The 20,303-nt window shown below is 40.7% G+C and overlaps 1 pseudogene; it reads right to left on the bottom strand.

The window, feature by feature from the left end:
• Positions 1–2,070: 2,070 nt before the first annotated feature.
• LOC129678900 (40S ribosomal protein S18-like) lies at positions 2,071–5,293 on the bottom strand (annotated as a pseudogene).
• Positions 5,294–20,303: the final 15,010 nt, after the last annotated feature.

The raw sequence follows: 20,303 nt of genomic DNA, 5'->3' as shown, positions 1-20,303 counted from the left end.
TTTCTGGCATCTGCAGGAACTGCACAGGCGTGATGTAACCACACATATATTCATGAAGGCTCATGTACGTAGAAGAACGAAAGAAACAGAAGTTTAAAAATTAATGTAAGACGAAATACACTTTTCAGCCCTTTGTTGATTTTTTTATATTATTATTTAAACAAATCAAGTGACATAGCAGGAGGATGCCTGATGGGAAGAGAACTGACCTTCAGTGATGTTAGTGGAAGCAGTCTCTCTTCTCTTGAAACAGAAATCCTAGAAAGGTGTCTCTTCAGGGTAGTCATAGGTGTTGTGGAAGCATGACTGTCGTATACAAACATGTTAGGATGGCCCCTCCTGCTGCTCACCCCATAAGTGAGACCGCTCAGGCACGTGTGAATCCCATGTGTGGTCCTTAGCATGACCTACCTCATTATTGAAGCACGGCAAATAGATGAACACAACTGAAAAGATGAGTGCACAGCACAAAATAGACTGTGATGAGATGCCCCGTGAGCTGCCTGCTTTGTAAGTGATAGCAGGACTCAGGGTTGGAAAAATGCTAAATATGACAGTGTTCTTAATAAAGATTGCTTATGAGCACAGAAGGGTGTCAGATCCTGAGGTGATGAGCGTGACAATCCACATACATAGTAGAATATTGAACATACCCATCCTGGGTAGTTCATTTAATGACTCTCCTGATTTTCTGCTTCCAATAGAAACTGCTGGCCTTGTTTCTGTCATCTGGCACTGAAAAATACAGGTTTGGATTCCAGCTCCATGGCCTCATGTGTTGTAGTTCTCAAGGCCACAGGTAACGCCTTCTTAGACTGACATAGTAGCTGTGCAGACAGAACAAACCTACCGACTTCTGGAAAATGAAGATGAACTGAATGTACAATGCACAATAAAAGAGGAGATGATGATGGTTAGAGCTTTAGATCAACTAATGGAGGGATGAAGTTCCCATCAGTTGAATATAAGGAAACCAGCAAGTTCAAGATGGTCCGGAATAGAAAGTCTGAAGATTTGATTTACAAATAGGGAAACATAGTGGTCAGTTAGATATACCAACCTGATATATAGAAGACAGATTTGGAAGGGAGCTAGAAATCGAAGCCATTAACAATGAGATAGCCTTTAGAATGAGGGGAAATGGTGAAGAGGCAAGGTTTCAGATCCGAGCTGGGGGCCTGGGAAGTTCTAACACTCTTAAGAAGCTGGCTTAGTAACTGATGTTCCTGGACTCACCTCCAGCCAGGCACTGGGGCCCAGTGAGTTACATTCACAGACTCTGATACCTTGGCCAGCACTACTGCCATCTTCTGAGCCCTCGTGGCCTTCACTGTGGATGGCTACATCCTATGGGAGCCCTGAGGCTGTTTTAATACTGGACATTGGGCATCTCAGATGGAATGGTAATCATGTTTTTGTGAGTACATAGAAGTGTAGTTTGAATCCCTAAATTTAGCAGCTGACACTCTAAATTCTACCACTATCACATCCATAAGACTCCAATCAGTGACAAGCACCTTGTTGATCTTAGGACTGTCCTTTCCCTTACTCTGGCCATGTGCATCTGTTTGTCCTTTTTTTTTTTTTTTTTTGAAGGGATTTCTCTTCCAAGAGGTTCTCCATCCCTCCACGGAAGAGACCCTAGGCGAGTTTAATGCATCCATTTGCCAGACAGGTATCTGCCCAAGCAGTGAGGCTTTGGGCTCATACATCTACCTAAAGTCAGACTCTTTCTGCTTCTGGTGAGAGTTATCTCACATATTAATTTCTGAAGCTCAGTGGCACAGGATGCCAAGATATGATTTACTACAAAATTAGAGAGCCTTGCATTTTCTGGTGTGTGAACGTATTTCCTTTGACCTTATTTAATTATTAGCTTTGAGAAAGCCAAGCTTCAGTTGACTTCGGTGAGGACCAGGCCCTATGTAGCAGGTGATGCCATTTGCTACTTAGCCAATTTTTAGGTGACTGTATGCAGAAGATATCTAGACATTCAAAACTTTTCTCCACAGTGAGTGAGGCTTATAGCCCCCACCCCAAGGTCTATATTAACAGCAATGCCCCAGAGACTCATTTCTTCTTGGATACACCCAGAGTATGGCCCCGGGGGCCAGTGGTCTTGGTGTTCTGACCTCGGACACGAAGGCCTCAAAAATGGTCCAAATCCCTATGGGCTCTAACCTTCTTCAGTCCCTTCTGTCCTCACACAGCCTGTTGTCTAGACCATTGGCCGGAACCTGGCTGTACTTTTGGTCCTTCACATCCCTCTGACTATTCAAAAACCAGTCTGGGATCTTGTACTGCCTCGGGTTCAGCATGCTGGCAACCACGTGCTCCACCTCGTCCTCCAAGAGCTCTCCAGCCCTCCCGGTGAGCTCTGCTTTCCTCACCATCACGTGAGCATATCACACCCTTAATGGCAGTACTGGCTGGCAAAGGCTATTTTCCACCACCCGTCGATGTTGGTGTCGAGTACTCGCCAAATGTTCCGGAACTTCTCAGGGATTGCTAGAGACAGGGCGGTGGCACAGGGAGAGTGTGTAGGCCTCCTGTGGATCTTGGGAACGGAGCAGGTAGCTCCATAGCTTCATCTGCTCATGTTCTACTACGCTCACGCTTTTTAAAAATTTTGTGCAATTTTAAAAAAATATTAATTTTGTGTATGCTATGACAACATATGTGTTTAGTTTATGTACACGTTTAGCTTAACCACATGTGCATTTAATGCCTGTATGCCTGCATGTATTTAGTTATTGTATGTCTGTATTTAAACTATGGATGTTAATATATGTACGAAAGTGTGTATGTCTATATGTATGTATGTATGTATGCATGTATTTAATTTACCAAGGGAAATATTTAGTTTATGTATGTACATATGTGTGTATGTATTTGCTGATGTATACGTTTAATTTATGAATGTCAATATTTAATTTATGGATGTATAAATGTGTTTATGTATGTATGTGTTTAATTTATGAATATATATTTAGTTCATGAATATATGCATGCATGTATATATGTATATTTAGTTTCTGAATGTATGTTTCAGTTTATGTATGTGTTTAGTATATATATGCATACATTTATGTTCGACTGCATGTGTGTACTTATATATGTATATATTTAGCTTATGTAGCAATGTATATTTAATTTAAATTAACATGTGTGTATCTGGTTTATGTAAGTATTTAATTTATGGATATCTGCCTTTCACATAAATATTTGTCTATGTATGCATTTGTTTTGGGTTCTAAAGGTTTACACTGAGGCCCTGTGCATGCTAGTTATGGGCCGCAGCACCGAGCTCCACCCCTAGCCCAAGTATTTAGTTTTGAACTAGGACACTGTGGTCTTCTTCATGGACCAATTTTCCTGGCTACAGCACTTCTGCTTCTATAGCATTCATAGAGCTACAGAGATGGGCCAGTGTTCCTGGGAAGCACATGCTTACAAATTCACATCATTATTTTCCCACCATTTAGATAAGAAATTTTCCCCCAAACATGTGAACAAAGAATGAGGAGGAAACATCATTAAAAAAAAAAAAAAAAAAAAAAAGGAGAAGGTTTGGGAGATGCCTCAGTTGGTACAGTGCTTACTATACTTGACCTTAGTTTGATCTTAGCACCCGGAAAGGATTGCTACAGCCAGCTCTCAGCCTGTTGATGACTGTTAGCTGTTTAACTATGTGTTAACTAGTGTTAAACATTAACCAGTTGTTTAAAGGGCGCTGAAGATGACATTGATATGGGCGTCACTCATAGACTTAGGGATTGATATTTCTGTGGATCTGCAGATACAGTAGCTCACATTGTCTAGAGTGGTTTTATATACTTAGCAGAATGGAAAAACTGAAACATCCTTCTGAATCAAATAATAGCAGACATCATGTTCACCATTTTTCATTGAAAGTAAGAGAATATGAAAGTCACAGGGATCATGGCCCCAGGTACACAGCTGAGAAACCTCACACCATCTTCAGAAACAGAGGCCTCTGTGTGCCTCAGGGAAGTGCACTCTCCAGCCATCATTTTTCTGTTTTCAAGGTTATTCTATCCTTTGAATCATTGTCTACAGACACTAGCGTTTCTCATTAGAAGTGAAAAATTTTTGCGCCCATTTTTTTTTTTCAGCCACATGGTGTGTTTGTGTACATACATGACAAGGGCAGAGCTCAGTCTTGGGTGTTACCCTTCAGGAACTGTCCATCTTGTTTTCTTACACAGCCTCTGACAGGGCCCGGGACTAGCTGAGTAGGCTATGGTGGCTGGCCTAGGACTTGGGGCTTTGCATCTCCAACATGCCCCCATACCTGGCTTTTTGGGGTGCTAAGGTCAAGCTTATATAGTAAACACTTAACCAGCTGAGGCGTCTCCCAAACTTCCTAGGTTTTTTTTTTTTTTTTTTTTTTTAATGATGTTTCCTCCACATTCTTTGTTCGCGTGTTTGAGAGGGAATTTCTTATGTAAATGGGAAAATGACTATGTGAATTTATAAGCTGCTGTGTAGGGTGAAGGAGGGGTGTTTGGTAGGTGATGACAGGTGTGTGCGGGACGTGAAGCTGTGAGCAGGTGTGGGAGCCAGAGTGGTGGAGCAAGGCACTGTCAGCCTGAGTCACATTTCTCTCGCAGGGTGGTTTAGTGTGGGGCGTTTGACACAGCAGGAAACGGGGAGAGTATGCTGTCAGAGCAGATGGAACACCTGTAGAAACCTTACGCTTGGAGAGAGCTGTGGATCCGACATCTTCATTTGCTCTGCCACCTGGAATGGTGAATTATCTTTTTGCGTTTTTTTTTTCTTTTTCTTTCTCTTTTTTTTTTTTTTTTTTTTTTTCACTAATTGCACACCAAGCTTCCAGATGGAAGGAATGGCATTTTGCCTTATTTCGTGCTGCAGTTTCTGGCACGGTGCTATGAACAATGTATGTGTTTAAAAACCCATTGTTATTTGATTGATTCCTGGTGCTCCTTGTGCTCTACAGGCTTCAGCTAGATTAAAAAAAAAATTCAGTAGCTTCGATAAATAACATGTTAATAGTCACTGTTTTCCTGGCGCCTTAAAATGTTCAAGCACTGGAGTACTATCATAGAGATTTTCAAATAGGCCAATTTTGGAGCAAAACTTAACAAAAAAAAAAAAAAATTAGGATAAGTGGTTTAAAAAGTTTGTCCAAACTGGGACATCTCAAGAAGAATTTGCTTATCTTGAGGTAACTATTCTATAAAACTGATCTCTTCCCTTAAAGAGTTACCTCGTAGCCTGTCCCACTGAAGGTTTCTGAAGGGATCATCGCTGGCAGAAGAACCCACAATCAGAAAGATTAACATGCAAGTGCAGCAGAAATGAGAATTTAGTGTGAAGAGACACTGTGGCAGTCTGCAGATATAGCTTCAGATTCTTCTTCAGCATCCCTTTGTTATTGACTTGTAGCCTTTTTTTTTTCTTATCCAGATTTCCATTTTCCACTCTTTAATCCTGGAGGATTTAGTCTTGCCTTTGGGACATGAGCTAATGTGATACAGTCAAAGACTTGAAATGGCTTTTTCACTGAGCCTTTGCCTTTTCCTTACTCTAGAGCAGTGGTTCTCAACCTTCCTAATGCTACGACCCTTTAATACAGTCTGTCATGTTGTGGGGAGATACAACCCTAAAACTATTTTCCTTACTGTAATTTCACTGCTGTTATGAGTGATAATGTAAACATCTGTGTTTTCTGATGGTCTTGAGTGAACCCTGTGAAAGGGTTATTCAGTACCAAAGGGTCATGACCTACAGGTTGAACTGCTGCTCCTTAGTCACATGTTGCCATGTGAACAAGCTATGAAGCTCACTGACCGTATGAGAACCAGGTGGCTCAGTGCGTCTGTTGAGCCAGTCAGTAGCCACACAAACCCAGAGACAGAGTCATCTTAGCTTACTGGTAAATGACATAGATACCTAAGTGAGCTTAACAGAGACTAGCAGAAGACCCAACTGAGCCCAACTCAGACTATCACGCTGCGCAATCATGAGCTGGCTAAATCCTTGATGTTTTAGATACTAAGCGCTGGGGTGGTTATACAACCAAAGCCAGCTAAAATAGTTTTCAATCAAAGTTCTAGAATAGGCAAATACATGGAACAAAGTAATTAAATACATAGTCATTTATTTATTTATTCAGCCTTCCCATTCCACAACAACAACAACAACAAACAGTGACATCAGAGACGTTAAATGACTTGGCTGATAAGGGCAAGATGAGTCAACTATCATCAGAGGTCAGAAGAAGGAAACTAATATTTCCTTTAAAATAACTTGTCTTCCTAAGAATACTATAATCTGTTGAAAACAGAGTTTATTGGCTCCTGAGAAAGGTAGGTAGGTAAAGGTTCTTGCTGCCAAGCCTGACCTATTTTAGTTCCTGGGACCCACATGATTGAAGGAGAACAATGACTCCTACAAGTTGTCCTCTGACCTCTACATGCGTCATGCATGCAAATACTCACACATGTACACACACACATTAAATGTATACATAGACAAACAATGAATGCATATATATATATATATATATACACACACACAAACAAATGCACACTCACAAACAATATATACAAACAATAAATGTATTACAAAAATTTTTAACTTATGTTTTTATACATTATAGTTTATAAAAAACTGTATCACTTTGTATCCCAGCTGTAGCCCTCTTCCTTATCCCCTCTCAATCCCGCCCTCCCTCCCTCATCTCCTCCCATGCCCCTTCCCCAAGTCCACTGATAGGTGAGGTCCTCCTCCAGTTCACACTGACCCTAACCTATCATATCTCATCAGGACTGGCTGCATTGTCCTCCTTTGTCACCTGGTAAGGCTGCACACCCCACAGGGGGAGGTGATCAAAGAGCCAGTTACTGAGTTCATGTCAGAGACAGTCCCTGTTCCCATTACTAGGGAATCATGAAATTTGCAGGCAAATGGTGGGAACTATAAAAGATCCTGAGTGAGGTATCTCAGAAGCAGAAAGACACACATGGTATATACTCACTTATAAGTGGATATTAGTCATACAATATAGGATAAATATACCAAAATCTGTGCACCTCAAGAAGCTAAGCAAGAAGGATGCTCAATCCTCAGTGAGGCAAATGGAATGGACATTGGAAGAGGGAGAAAACAGGGAAGAGGACAGGAGCCTACCACAGAGAGCCTTTGAAAGACTCTACCCAGCAAGGTAATGCAAATTTTTTAAAGAAAAAAATTTAAAGAAAAATAACAGAGAAAATATTTCCACTTACTACTTTCAATATCAATAGGATCTAGAAAAGCATCTTACTACTTTCTACTACTTATTACTTATTTTTGATCACTGCTTTATGGCTACAGCACACAGTAACATGGCAGAAAGTCTATAGCGGAAAGTTAACTTTTTGTTTCCTTGGCTCGGATAGTCAGTTCTCCTGGGAGGTATGTTTTATCTAACATACCTGGAAGTTTTTGTATGCCTGTTTTGTTTTGTGCACTTTCAGAAGACTTTTATGTGTTCGGTATTGATGACGGTAAGTAGCGCTCAGGGCTTGATCCCGAAAATCAGAGAAAATAAGCAGAGGAGACAGACAGGGCAATAGACACATCCCGTTCCATTCCTCACTTCCAGCCATTTGTTATGCCACCTACAGGGCCACAACATCTATTTATTTATTTATTTTAAAGACAAAATCAGGTAGAAGAGAATCAAAGCTAACCAAAACCCTCAAAGGGATGTCTTCTAGCAGATTTGTTGTCCATATCTACCCTCATTAAATAAAAAAGAAAAACAAGAGAAATGTGAAATTGTTGGGGACTCTCTGAATACTAGCCAAGATCCACATCCTTAAATGTTTTTCCTGGATCAGAAACAATGGAAATGAGTCTCCTGAGTGTAAGATACTGAGGGATTTCTTTGGTTTGATACCCTGTAGAGAGCTGTGCAGAGAGACAGGAAACGACAAAGGAAGAAGGTTGAGATCTGAGAACAAGCTGGGGGCAGTGAAGGATGTGTGTTTGCAGTGGTTGAACATGTAGGAGAGACACGAAGAGGATGAAGTGTGAAAGAGGCATTTGGATGTGGTTGGAAGGGGGTATCCCTCCAGGGGAGGTAAAATCCATTCCTGCAGAAGCCGGGAGGTAGAAGCCAGACTGCTGTAATTCAGAAGTCAAGGGAGGCAGGAAAAAGGACCCGTCTAGAAACCAAAGTCTGTTAAGTGGAGACCACGTGTGCAAAGTTTTTCTTTTTCTTCTATAAGAGAGAGAGAAATGGGTAGCAGGAGAGCAGAGATGAAAACATCGAAAAATGGAGGCCTTAGAAATGGCTTCATGTTTATTTGTGCGTGTGTCTGGGCCTGTGAAGGCTGCATGGAAGCCGGAAGAGGGTTTTGGATTCTTTGGAGCTGAAGTTAAAAGGCAGAGTGAATGGAATTTTATGTAAGAAGTGGGAAATAGTAAGAGCTGGAGAGAACAGGAACTCCACAAGGAGAGCAACAGAACAAGAAAATTTGAACACAGGGAACTTCCCAGAGACTCATACTCCGACCAAGGACTATTCATGGAGATAACCTAGAACCCTGACAATGCAGCCACTTCTGATGCGAACTGATAGACTAAGAACAGAAAGAAGGAGAGGAGGACCTCCCCTATCAGTGGGCATGGGGAGGGGCATGCATGCAGAAAGGAGGAGTAGGGTGGGACCGGGAGGGTATGAGGGAGGGACTTATGGGGGGATACAAAATGAACAAAGTGTAATTAATAAAAGTTAAATAAAAAAAGGCAGTTGTGAGTCGCTCGATGTGGGTGCTGGGACTGAACTGGAGTCCTCTGGAAGAGCAGCACATGCCTTTACTCACTGAGCCATCTCTCACATTCTCACTGTCTGAGGTTCACAGATAACCTCGTTCTAAGAACACACTTTACACTGGTTGGTTCTTTGCCTTGTAGTTTGGAGTGGTGCCAAATTTCCCCAGCCGTGAGCTGTGTCTGGTAAAAAACCCCCATCCCTTCTCCATAAGCTTTTCTTTGTGGAGCCTCCACTGGGGTCTACCACCACCCATGACCACATTTTTGCAGAGTGAAGGTTCTGAGGGTCCTGGCTGTATTTCCACAGGGACCAAGGATGATGCTTCATGGCGGCAGAATTGGATTTGTCTCTGAAAGCATCCATGGAGAACAAGTCCTTGTCAACATCTTCCTATATCAACTCATTCTGCTTTTTTCCCTTTTGTCTTGCATTAAGGTTCTCAAGACCTTGTAGGTTCAACCCACAGCACAGCATATAAGGAAAGTTTTGGTTTCTTTAAAAACTCAGTTAAGTTATGTAAATATAATTTTTGCTTTAATCCCAAGTGTGGGATTTCAGTTTGGGCTTTAGTTTGTTTACAGCTGATAATTGTCTTGTGTGGGGCATAGTCTTTGCCAACTGGTAACAGCCTTCCCCTGGGCAGCACAGAGAGGGGCGTGGCCTAGGACTCTGAGGGATATAAATAGGAGAGTCCAGGGAGAGAGAAATTGTGGTGTCCTGTGTTGATATGTTGATGTGTGATGTTTGTAATGATCAGAGACAGATGGTGTGGCAGTCAGAGAGAGACATGTCAACCCAGAGGCTCAGAGGAGACTGCTTGCTGTTGACTATAGCCCCGGGAAAACACATCGACCCTAAACAGCCAGGAGAAGTAAAGGGGTCTGCACACTCTCTCCCTACTATCCTTCTCTGCACTAACCTACCTAGGGTTGGGGGTTGGAAGGAAGAGGATTTGAGGACAGAGCCAGAAGATCCCAGCCATGCTACATTCTGTAAATCACAAATGCCTGGAATGTGGGCATAGATGGTTTACTGTCCGCACTCTTCCCACCCTTCTTTAAAGATTTTGGTATTCTTTGTTTCATTTCCTCCCACAAAAGACTTCTGACGATACCTTTTTGTTGTTGTTACCAGTGTAACTGAAGTTGTAGGACGCTCCTTATACAAAATACTGTGGCTGTTAGAAGGTGTGAGTAGCTTCAGGAAGATGATCTGACCCTTGATTGAGGGCTTCTTAGACAGTGTTGAACATGAGGAGGGAGAGGACTCACGGGCATTTTCTAGTCCACCCGGCTGAGTTGCCACTGTGTGTCTGCTCACTCCTGAGATAGTCCTTTCAGTGGTGACTTTTAGTTTCTGTGCCATGGACTCAAGCCACCTTCTGGACAGTGACTCTGCTTAATACATGACCACTTCTCTCCATCTTCACCATCTCACATGTCCCCCTTCTCTGATGTAGTGGCCAAACGGCTATTAAGGTTGGGCCTCATCTGTATGCTGTTTCTGGTAACTTTGATGTCTAACTTCCCTGAACAACTGGAAGAGTTAAACAAACGAACGAACGAACGAACGAACAGCAGTCAGACCTCAAACTCAACTCTCTTCACTGAGCAATCATTCCAGCACCAAGCTTGTCTTCCAGCTCCCTTCCCACGCACTTCCTGAGCCTGCCAGCCTGATATCTGCATAGCTCAACCCTGTGTCCACTTTGATAAGAGCTGGAGCATAATCAACACAGCCTCAGTTTTCTGGCTCAGATTTCCCCTTGTGGCTTCTGCATTCCTGCCGATAATTAGAGGAAGCTTTCTTGCCATGCTGAAGGCTAAATAAAATAAGTTAATAAGCAATGAAGCAGTTGGCAGGGAGCCAGGAGCTTGCTGCTGCTGGTATCCTGCCTACCCTGAGCTATAGTTACTGGGGGGAAGGAAGCTTGGCTCTTAGCGTCTGCTTGGCTCTTTTGAATTGGTTAACTGGGAGAGTGAACTTGGCATTGCAGGAAAAATTTAAGAACTCTAGAGAACACACTGTAAGAGTGCTTATAGGACTTTGGCCTTTGAATAATAGAGACGGTTTTTCTTCCCATCATTCTCTTACATATCTCTCATTGAAGTCCAAGATTACTGAATTCTCTTTTGTCCTTTTTAGTACCATACAGCTCTGTCCCATTTTATTAAGTTTAAAACAAACACTGTGTGGGTTTGATTGCCAAAATGAAAGTATAAACCAAGCATTTCAAGGTTTTACCTGAATATAACATTGCAGACCAGAGCTTGTAGAAATGACTGTGCATTTTAAGGCTACTGTGTGTTTGCCTGTTGTGTTAGCAAGACTTCTGCAAAGAGAATTTATAGGGAACTGTATCTATATCTCTGGGCATGTAGGTACGGAGACCTAGACACCTATATTAAGTCATCCTTTGGTATCCATGGAGATCCTTTCCAGTATACATAACCCAGTGGCTATTAGAACTTCTGGGTAGTTAAGTTCTCTCTCTCTAAAAAAAATCTAGTTGTATTAATTACTTTCTTTTGCTGTGATAAAACATTGTGTTCAAAAGTAGCTTAAAGAGGAAAGGGTTTATTTTGGTCTAAGGTTTCAGAGGGCCTGATTCCATCATGGAGGAAGGCACGGCATGTGGCTTAAGCAGGAAGCTGGCTAATAACATTTTCTCCACACACAGAATCTGAGGGCAAGCAGCAGGAAATGGGATGAGGCTAAGAAAACCTCACAATCTTCCCCCAAGTGACATGCTTCCTCCAGCAAGGCTGCACCTTACAAAGGCTCCCTTGCCTCCACCATTAGAAGCACTAGCCAGGGACCCAGTGCAAACACATGAGCCTATGGGGAAACTTTCTCATGCAATCCACCATAGATTATTTGCATACAGCCAATGTGCATCTTCTGATATACTCTGCATCCCTTTTAGATTATAAAAACTTAGTGCAATGAAGCATATATGTGTATATATATAAAATTTTACATGGTATTGTTTAGGAAACAACAAGAAAAATGTTGAATTACAGATACAATAAGTTTTGTTGAATATTTGTAAACTCAAGTTGGGTAAATACACTGATACACAGAGAGCTCTCCACATCAGTAAATTCAGTTAATCTTTCATCAGAAAGTTCATAAAGCTGCATGGGGTGGTGTGGGCTCGTAGTCCTAGCACTTGGAAGGCAGGCACAAGCAGTTATCAGTGCCTTTAAGATCTACAGAGTAAGGGCCAGTTTAGTTTAGCTTGTAGAGAAGCTTAGCTCAAGTCTCAAGCTCTCAGAACCAGAGAGGATGATGGACAATGCTTTTGCCTTTTATTTTATCTGGACTCTCAACTGACTGATGGGGTGGCTTTTCATTACTTAGTCTACTTTTTGTAATGTTAGTGTTTTTACAACAACACACGCCTAGCCACACTTAGAAGCAGTGTCTTCAGCTGCCTGCATTTCCCTTCATCTAATCACACTGATGTGTAAAATTACCCACCACACCTATGTGCCCCCTACATGACTGGGACCCATTTTCTGGTCTCCTAAGACTTGCAGAAGCCCCCTGTACTGTCTTTAGGCTCCATCACAACCAAGGAAACTTTGATGGAGTGTTTGAGGAGTCAGGAGATGGTAAAGTTGTTTTGATTGGTTACAAATGGCTTGATGGAATTCAGACTGCTTTCAGAAGAAAGAAAGAGAATGGCTGTGGCTACTGTTCAGGTCATTTGGATTAAAAAAAAATCAATCATCCCATTGACTTCCTTGCTGAAGAAGAACAAGATATTTGATTGTGGATGGGCCAAGATGTCTGTTTCAATGAATGTTCAAGACACGTACTTGCTTTTATGAGCTGCCCACACTGTTTTATGCACTAAAAAAGGGCACAATAATACTATCCTAAATGGGCAGTTCCAGAACCAATGCACAGCACCCCTTCTGAGCTCTCAGACTCAGATCCCCTGGCATCTACACATGGCATTAGTAAAATTACCTCTCTCATTCCTAACTCTTCCTCTGACTCTGGAGTTTACTTGGTAGTTATCTTCAGCCCAACCCTTGAAGCTTATGTCCTTGATACTGAGTTTCTGCCTTTATACCTTTCTCTCCATTTAAGTCTTGGAAATGGACCTGATAGCTACATTTGAAACCTTACCAACTGAATGTTTTTTTCTCCTTGATCTTGCTGTATCATCCTAGATTGGTCACATATATTGTCCCAGCATCATTCTTAGTTGATTCAGAATTTCTCCTTGCTATTCTACTTTGAGTTGGTTCCTGATTTCAATATCACTTAAGGTCATTCACTCTGAAATTTGACTGAAGGACAAGTGATAAAACAGTTGCCACCATACGGCTATTTGCTGACTCACCCTAGGATTCCCAAAGATATAATTACAATACCTACCACTACAATTAATTAACTTCATTCTAGATCAGGGTTGCCACAGTGCACAACCTCAGGGCAATGTCCTCATAAAATATAACATGCATGGCACCTTCTGAGTTGTGAAAACTCGAATTAAAATTTTGGCCTTGTAAATCAAGCCTTCTTTCCACTCTGAACATGCAAAACCAGATTTGAGAAAAGTCTAAAAATACTGGCACGTTTAGTCACTGCCAGAACTTTAAGAACAGTCTTGTTAGAGTTAACTGATCTATTACTGTCTTTTGTGTCTATACTCTAGGTAGAGAGGAAAGAGCCATCTTTGATCTGGTCATGCAAAATATTATGAAAACACAAAGGGAATTGTTTACGCCTACAGTACTCTCTTCCATATCATCACCTTTAGTTTTACCCACTATTTTTCTCAGCTCTTGCCATTTTCTACTACTTTTAGCTTTTGCTCTACTCTGAGTTGGTCAGTTTCTATCCTAATACACAGTTTTCTTTGTGTGTGTGTGTGTGTGTGTGTGTGTGTGTGTGTGTGTCAAACTATTATCTAGGCAGGTTTAACTTATTGAATTTCTTTGCTGTTAGTTTCGGGCAAGTTCACTCAGTGGCTAAACTCTCTCAAGTAACCGCTGGGTTTCTTTCACTATTGAAATACTGGGATAGAGAGGACATTTTGTCATTAGGGATACCAGGGTTTGAATATATCAGAAGTATATTCTTCCTGCATCATTAGGATATATCAGGATGATTTTGGGGACTTACTTTTCTTTGTTTAGTCATTGTTACCAAAAAGGAGTTGGATAAGCAATCTCAATGCCTGACTGACCATTGAATGTGCTGACATGGTTTGTAAGCACTTCTTGATAGACTACTATCTGCAAAGTTTTATGCTAGAAAAATAGTAGTAAACAAGAGGAATTGGGCCTGATGTTATATGAAGGGAGCTAGATGTTTCAAAATCAATCACAAACTATTTCCATATGGTTCCTTTGAAGTGTCTTGAGAGAGAAATCTAATAATCTTTGAGAGATAATCAGCTGATCTTGAGGGTTAGAGAAGACTTAGTTGAGCTGGAGTTGACGTTTGGATATAGAGAATTAGTCAATAAGGTGAATTGACAGTAATGAAGGAGTTGAGAAATGGAGAGGAGCTGGCATTAAATCTCTAGGTAGAGTCCAAGGCATGTAAAGATTTAAGGTAGGGAGAAAAAGGCCATATCAAAGGAGCTGAAAGAAGATCAGAATGACAAGAGGTTGGAGATGCAGCTATAGAGATCAACAGGGGTCAGATCCTATGTAGTCTTCTAAATGGTGTTGAAGCTGTTGGATGGAGAATGGGCTGGAAGGGCAGACTGACTGGCTCCAGGGGTAACTGTTAAGAAGTGTGACAAAACTCAGGCCACAGATCACTGCAAATTGACCTGGATGGTTGCAGTGGAGACAGGTTGGTTTTTAAGTAATGACAGATCAGATGTGAGGATAAAGAACGACAATTGGTTCGTTGAAAAGGTTGAATGACAGAGTCAAGCTGGTTTGCAGAAATAGGGTGACAATGCTATTTGCTCAACTACACAACAAAGTGGAAATCTTGAATCAAGTTAGGAAGCTAATTTTAAAAGCCTGAGAGACATTTAATCACAAAAGCAGTTATACATACCGCCCCAGAGACCTGAAAAGACGTGTGGGATACAGATATGAATTTCAGGATTACTCTAGTATGTGCTAGAATAGAGGGTAGAGGATAAAGGGAACCTATAAAAGCAATATGGGATGTATTAGTTACATATCTATTGCTGTGATAAAACATGATGACCAAGTCAACTTACAGAAGAAAGAGGTTATTTGAACTTGTGATTCCAGAGGGGTCAGAGTCCATTGTGACGGGAGGACATGGCAGCAGGTAGGTATAGAAGCAGGAGGAGGAAGGTAGGAGCTCACATCTTCAAACATTAGATGGAAGTAGTTTGAAGCGTTCAACTCCTGAAGTCTACTTTCAGTGATACTTTCTGCAGCAAAGCTATACCTCCTAAGCCTCCCAAAACAGAACCATCAGCTGTGGACCAAATGATCAAATACTAGAGGCTTTGGAAGACCTTTTCATCCAAACCATCACAGAAGAACCACCACATTTCAAAATTAGGGTGGAAGATAAAAAAATGAGCCATTAATATGAGGGGAAGACAAGTGAAGGTCAGAAAGAAGGTCAAGGCAGTGTAATGGTTTGGAAAACAACAACAAAAAAAAGGGTGTTGTGATCAAGTTGCCAAAATGCTTATGCAGCAGGTGTGTTTTAGATCGTTTCTTCGCTGTTACAAAATGCTATCATCTGAAAGTATGGTAAAGGATATACATATGTGCTCAGGGTTTGTACAACCAGCTGCTTTATTCAAGTTTTTAAATGTCTTTATTAAAGAACTTTACACTGATGTAAGGCATTGTTTTTGTTCTGTGCAGAGAATGGCAGCTGTTGAGGATATGTGATGAGTGCTTACTCTGCTCCAGGGCCTTTCAAACACTTCTACATCCATGTTCTCCAAGGGTGAGGGACTTTCTTCTCAAGAGACTTAAAGCATGTGCAACAAAATAAGACCGGCTACTTTCTCAGCTATGTCTTCACTGTAGGACAAATGGTGCTGAGAGATCAAGAAAAGCATACTGGAGACACTGAAGTTTGAGTTTGGTTTGAAAGATTGGGTCAGGCCTGCATGGTAAGAAAGATACCTCTGTTAAAGGGTAGGGATTGCCTAAAAGTGGAAAGAGGGACATACGTGGAATATATTCAGGAGATTTTAGTAATGAAAAATGTAGTGCTTGACTGTTTTTTTTTTGATAGAACTGTCATATTTTAAAATCTTTAAAAAGTGTATTTCATTTTACCTGAAACTAAAATTTATGTGAATATAGCACAATATTTCATTATTTGTAAACAGAATGTAATAATCAAACTGGGATAATTAGCACTTTGACTACCTCAAACATTTAGCTTTGTGTTGAGAAAATAAAAAAATCCCCTCTTCCAGCTCTCTTGAAGAACAAAATAAGTCACTAAGTATAGTTATTCTGGGCTAGCACTGTATTTTTCTACCTGATTGCAACTTTGAACCTCTTAACTGACGACTTCCTACTCTTTCCCCATGCCCTCCCCAGCTTTTAGTAACTACTATTGTACTTTCTACTGCTGTGAGGCCAAGTGTTTTTTCTTCCACCCATGAGTGAGAACACACAGTGTCATTCTGTGCCTGGCTTATGGATCCCAAATTCTAACACAGAACCTTTAAATATCATGACAGATAGCTTCTACAAATTTTGAGCTTCTTAAATCTGATGAAGATGAAACATACATTTTCTTTTGCACTGCTTTGCACTTGGCTTTGTGGTTCTTTTTTTTTTTTAAATCTCAGGTTAACTAACTTTGACAATCAAGCCCTGGAGGAAGAAGTTTCTTCTGAAATGTGATCCAGTTACACCCACATCTCACTTCACTTTTATCCCCACCCCACCCAAAGAGATCATAGCGTGTGGTTTTCCTAATGAATTACAGATAACAGGTTTGGTGATGACTGGGGATCCAGGTGAATAGTTCTTTGAAGCATCTTAGCCCTTTGATTACACCATTTCTTTACTCATTCAGAATTGATAGGCTGCAGAATAGGGAAACATGACAGCACATAAACACTGCCTCTTGATGTGCATGGGAGAATTGTGCCAGACCTCCATGGCATCTGAAATCCACGGATGCTTAAGTCCCTTAAGTAACACTGTTGACACTGGAACATGGCAGTGACTATTCTGAAGATGAGCAGTCTGAAATAGCTTCTCATTATGCTGCTCAATGTAACTTCCCTCCCCCACTGCCCAATTGTGCAGTGCACAAACTGTGCTGTATGTCAGTTCTGCTTATAAATTTTGTGGCAGGTAGAGGTGATTGGGGCCTTGAGTGTCATCTTCTCGTATAGGTTGCTTCTGGTAACCCCAGTTAATCCTGCTGCCTAACTTTGTATGACATGTCCGAATAAAGAATTCAGAGTTTGAAGTCAATGTTCTCTGAGCATTTGGAAGGTTTGGTTCCATTAGTTTCTAGATAATATTTCCAGTATCTCATATTTAGGCAGCATTACTGTCTAGAAAGCTGTTGCGTTGACTTCTGAGTCGTTGTGTATGATTTGTTTTACATTTTGCATTTTAAGACAGTTATTAGATCTTTTCTTTGTTTCTAATGGTACAGAACTTTCTGGCTCCTGAGTTATCCTCTCCCATCTACTTCTTTATTTTGGTGAAGGAAGAACCTTGCTCAGATAGGTCACTTTCCTGGCATGACACAAATGTCTTCATTTTAGTTTCTCATAAGCTAGTTTGTCTAGGTATAGAAATATCCCTAAATAGTAATTTTCTTTCAGAATTTTAAAAGACTTGGTTCCTTGTCTGACAGCTCTCAGAGATGCTGTTGAAAAGGCTATTGTTAGCCAGAACCTGGAAACAACCCAGATGTCCATCAACGGAGGAATGGGTACAGAAATTGTGGTATTTTTACACAATGGAATACTACTCAGCAATCAAAAAGGAGGAAATCATGAAATTTGCAGGCAAATGGTGGGACCTAGAAAAGATCATCCTGAGTGAAATATCCCAGAAGGAGAAAGACAAACACGGTATATACTCACTTATATAGACCTATAAGATATGATAAACCTAATGAAATCTATACACCTAAAAAAGATAATCAAGAGAGCAGACATGGGGTATGATTATCAATCCTCGTTTTGAAAGACAGATGGGATGCACATTAAACATTGACAGGAGTCTACTGAGCGCATTTGAAAAACTCTAACTAGCAGTGTTTTCAAAGCAAAGACTCATGACCAAACCTTTGGCAGAGTACAGGGAATCATAAGGAAGAAGAGGTGTTAGTATGATGAGGAAAGGATAGGAGTTCCACAAGGACCAAACATATCTGGGCACAGGGTCTTTTCTGAGACTGACATGCAACCAAGGACCATGTATGAATGTAACCTAGAACCTCTGCTCAGATGTAGCCTGTGGTAACTCAGTAACCAATTGGTTTCCCATAGTGAGGGGAACAAGGACTATTTCTAACAGGAACTCAATGACTGGCTCTTTGGCCTCCCCACCCCCCAAGGGAGAAGCAGTCCTGTTAGGCCACAGAGGAGAGCTTTGCAGCCAGTCCTGAAGATACCTGATAAAACAGGATCAGATGAATGGGTAGGAGGTTCCCCCTATCAGTGCACTTGGCAAGGGGCACGGCACGGTGGAGATGAGGGAGGGAGGGAGGGACTGGGAGGGAATGAGGGATCGGGACACGGCTGGGATACAGAGTTAATAAAATGTAACTGATAAGAAAAAAATAAAATTAAATAAAAAAAATACATGAACTACAAAAAAAAAAAGAAAAAAAAAGAAAAGGCTATTGTTTTGATTTCTGTCCTTCACTATGATTTTTTTTTTTGTATCTTGGGGGTTTTGAAATGTTATAGTGATATACCAAGACTAATATTTTAAGTATATTTATTATGTTAGACATTAGTGGGGCATTTGTTTTGGAAACTCATAATTTGTAGTTTAGGGAAATCTTTTGTATTTATAGTAAATTACTTCTCTTTGTAGTTATTAAATTATAAAACATTTTATTTATATATCTAGTATCTATTTATTTATGCATATATGCACATGGGTATGTACATATGTGTACATGTGTGCATGTGCTTGCCATAGAGCACATGTGGAGGTCACATGACAGAACACATATAAAGGGTCAGTTGTCTCTTCCCACCATGTGGGTCTCAGGACTAGACCTTGGGTCCTCAGGCTTGGCAGCAATTGGCTTTATCTGCTGAGAAATAAATCTCAGCCTGATACCCATTTTTTGTGAGGGAGGTATTGAATGTGTTAATATTATTCTTCAAATTTTATTTAAGTCTCAGTGGTTTTAAATGTGGGTATTCTTTACTCTGCAAAATGTTCTATCTTCTCATTTAGCTTCCTTATATGGAATATCTTATTGGGCTCTCGTATTTTTAATTTCTAAGAACTTTTCTTGTTCCTGGAATGTTCTTTTATAAAAATAGTATCGTGTTCTGTTTCATGGATTCAGTATCTTTTCTTATCTCTGTGAGGACTTGGATGATAAGTACATTTTTTTTCTTGAATTATCTGTTTTACTTCATAAGATTTTCTTGTTTGTTTTTGTTTCCATTCATTTTCCAGCAGTTCTCCAATATTGGACAACTTCTGACAGCAATTAATGTTTGAGAGTGAAACCTTGAAGGGAAACAGTATGTAAGGATGCTCAACCAGCAAGGTCACTCCTGAGCAACTATGCTGTTGCACTGGACTGTTAGTTTATTCAGGAATCTTGAAATCTTTAGGATGGGAGAGGCTGTAGGGTTGCTGTTCTTCAAGGAACTGGGGAAAGGACAGAGCTGGGAATCTAACTGTTCAGCTTATACACTTTCCTACAACCTGACATTAGACCTTCAAGAGTGAGCATTTCTCTAAGGTATCCTCCCAGACCACCTAGGGCACATTCAGTCTTTTCATGGACAGGAGGAGGGAGGTTGATATTTTTCTACTTTTCATGGTAGTTATAAGCATTCAAGGTCTCAGGGAACCCTGCAGAAGAGGATGTAGAAAAAGTATAAGAGCCAGATGGGTTTAAGGACCAATAAATCAGGGCCTTTTAAATCAATACATTCAAAGCTAACATGAGCTCACAGAAACTGAGGCAGCAACCATAGGACCTGCATGGGTCTATATCAGATCCTCTGTGTATATATTTTGGCTTCCAGTTTAGTGTTTTTTTCTTTTTTTTTTAAAGGGTGCTCCTGAATATGTGAATGAGTGGGTCTCTGAGTCTGATGTCTTCTCTTGGGCTCTTTTCCTTTTGTTTGTTTTGTCCAAATCTGATATGTTGGGTTTTGTTTTATCTTACTACACTTTCCTTATTATATCTTATTTAGTGGTTTTTTTTTAACATGGAATTTAGACATAGGAACACAGGGAGAGGAAAATATGATAATGGAAACAGAGATTTGATATCACAAGCCAAGGAAAGCAAGGATGTTTAATTTATCAAAAACCAGAACAGACAAGGAAGA

The sequence above is a fragment of the Psammomys obesus genome, unplaced genomic scaffold (assembly GCF_907164565.1).
Source record: "Psammomys obesus unplaced genomic scaffold, mPsaObe1.curated_primary_1811, whole genome shotgun sequence".
Classification (NCBI taxonomy): domain Eukaryota; kingdom Metazoa; phylum Chordata; class Mammalia; order Rodentia; family Muridae; genus Psammomys; species Psammomys obesus.
Note: the sequence above shows the minus strand (reverse complement) of the source record. Positions and strands in the feature narration are given on the sequence as shown.